Source organism: Terrapene carolina, unplaced genomic scaffold (genome assembly GCF_002925995.2).
Source record: "Terrapene carolina triunguis isolate 2854851 unplaced genomic scaffold, T_m_triunguis-2.0 Scaffold110, whole genome shotgun sequence".
In the NCBI taxonomy this organism is placed as follows: domain Eukaryota; kingdom Metazoa; phylum Chordata; order Testudines; family Emydidae; genus Terrapene; species Terrapene triunguis.
The window spans coordinates 5,488,666-5,491,450 of record NW_020664461.1 but is presented as its reverse complement, the minus strand read 5'-3'; positions in this window follow the sequence as shown (position 1 = coordinate 5,491,450).

The window sequence follows — 2,785 nt, the reverse complement described above, 5'->3', positions numbered from 1 at the left end:
TTCTTCCGCTGACGTGCTCCACGCTCCTGCCACCGCTGAGCAGCCTCCAGCGGGAATGGGCTTGACCTGGGTTTTTCTTGCTGCCCTGCTGTTCCCTAGCAGCACAGGGTAGGTGTTCCCCTCAAGAGTGGGTGATGCCCTGGCGATGGTGGCATGGCCAGTGCCCAGGGACAGGCAGGGGAACGGGACCCGCCTGGCAGACCCCACCTGTTTTCTCAGCTCTGCCTCACCCTGGGAGCCACAGGCAGCACGACCAGTTCTCTGCTCGGCGTTGGCCAGCGCCCAGTCTCTCAATGGCATCGAGATGCTCCAGCCCAAACCAAAGCTGCTCTCCCAAGGGGAGGAGGACCGGGGGGGGGCATAACCAGGGGACTCTCCTCGTGGAGGAGCAGGGAGGTTATTTTACCTCTGTATTTGGCCCAGTGCAATGGCTGCTGGATCCTGTGTCCAGTTCTGGTGCTTCAGGAAGGATGTTGATAAATTGGAGAGGGATCAGAGAAGCGGTCGACTCTCCATCACTGGCTATTCTGAAATCCCGGTTGGATGTTTTCCTACAGATCTGTCCGGGAGCTGTTCTGGGGACGTTCTCTCCCGGAGCCTGTGCTAGACGCGGGGTCAGACTAGGGGACCTGGGCTCTGCTCCACTGCACGCTTGTGAACTGCTCTAGTGAGTCTGCAGCCACCGAGTCCCTCCCAGGTTTGTATTCCCTTTGCAAGCTCAATATTCGTAGCTGAAAACCTCATCTGTGTCCTGCGGGGAGGAGGAGACACTCGGGGGCTGGGACGCGAAGCAGGAGGCAGAACAGCGGCCCTGGAGCCCTGCTCGCGGGTGAGTGCGGAGCTGCCCCATTTGCCTAGCTGCCCTAGTGACAGGCTGATGAGAGGGGGGGCCCCCTTGCCTTCAGCCCCCAGGGAAATGGGCTCCCTCCGAGCCTGGGCAGACACCCCCTTCCCTGGAGCCTGGATTCTCCTGTGCACTGTCACGGTCTGGTTGGTGGAGGGACGGGAGGAGAGGGGATGTGTTGGGTCTCCCCTCCCAGGTTCCCAGGGCCTGGCCTGTATTTGTCCAGCCCCTCTCCTGGGGGTGGCAGGCCCAGGAGCCGTGTGCACAAGGAGCAGACACAAGGCCCCGCTTGTGCTCCCAGGCAGCCTTACTGTGCGGCCCCGGCACAGTAGTGCTCTGTTCCTGCAGCCAGTGGAGGCAACCCTCCTGCGTGGGCGGGGAGCGCGCCGGGGGATCGGGGGTGGTTCTAGCCAAGCAGCGCACAACGGCCCCGGCCCCCGTTCCCAGGGCTGTGCAATATTGATCCTTCTCTCACAGGGGCCGTCTGCATCCTGACCCCGTGATGCAAAGGGGAAACTGAGGCATGTCTTGAGCCCTGATGCAGGTCACTCAGTGATTGGTAAAGTCAGGACTTCTGGTCTCCTGCTCTATCCCACTAGACTCCCTTCCTCCCCTAGAGCCAGGAATAGCCCCACAGGAGCCTGGGCCCACTAGACCCCACTGCCCTCCCAGAGCTGGGGATAAAACCTAGGTGTCCTGACTCCCAGCCCCTGCCCCATCCCCACTGTCGCTGCTAGGTCTGACGGGCTTTGTTCTTTCACTGCAGGCAGCGAGTGTGTGTCTGGGGAGTTGGTGTCTGAACAGAGGGGCCGTTTCCCAAGCAGGAGCAGCTCGGCCCCCGGGTGCTGTGCAGAGCAGCTCCGGCCGCAGGGCCGCACGCCTGGCAGGGCTCATGCTGGTTCTGGAGCACCCTGAGGTGCTGATTTCCTCCTGGCCACGCAGCATGAGCCACGGGAGCCGAGCACGGACGTAGGCATCAGCAGACAGGCGCTGAGGCTGGGACCCAGGTGCCTCGTCTGGCCCATCATGGGCCTGTTGCGGAGACTGGTCACAGCCCCTGGGCAGGAGGTGCTTGCTGCCCTGTCCTGGCCAGGCCCGTGTGGCAGGCTGGGCAGCCATTCACCCCTCCCACACTGGGATGGTCACAGGACCCATTAGTCCAAGTGACTCAGCCTGACACAGGGAGAAGCCAGATGCTGAGTGAGGTGGGTGCAGCGTGCGGGGCTTGGCGCCAGCCGGAGGGGGGGGAGCTGCCTCTTCTGGGGGGAGAGGGGTGTTGGACCCGGCACTGACCGAACCCACTAGGAAACAGGGGGGTCTGCGCCCCAGCCAGGGCCCCGCGCACACACCCTGGGGGCTGTGCAGGTCTGTGTTTGCTGTGGGTATTTCTGTGCCAGTGCCCGGGGGCAGAGGTGTCTGTGCCAGGCACTGTGGGGGGTGAGGGATGGTCGCTGCAGGGTTAAGGTACCAGAGCGGGGCTCCAGGAATGTGGGTTCAGTCCCTGGCTCTGCAGTGTGAGCCCCCCAGTTTGCACAGCTCAACCTGGGCATCCATTCCTGTCTCTACCATGGTGCTGACCCAGCCGTGGCCTCCATGGGGAGATGGTGAATCCACCAGAGCTGGGAGGGGCTTGTTGCCTTTAGGCTGGGAACAGACCTGCCGGGCTGGGGGGGGGAAATGGTCTGTCTGGCTGAGTGCAGGGCCAGGGGTTGTGTTGAGCTGGCCAGGTGGCATTTGACAAGGAAGGCCCAGCTCGCGGGACTAGTGGGGTGGGACAGTCTGGCACCGGAGATGTCTGTGACGGTGCCTGGCCTGTCAAAGATCCCTGATAAACTCCCCTAACTTAGCTGTGAATTCCAGCGTGATATTAGCATCTGGCGGTGGGGGATGTGGGTCAGGACTCCGGGGCACCAGCAGAGCCATGTGGGGTGAGGGGGACCC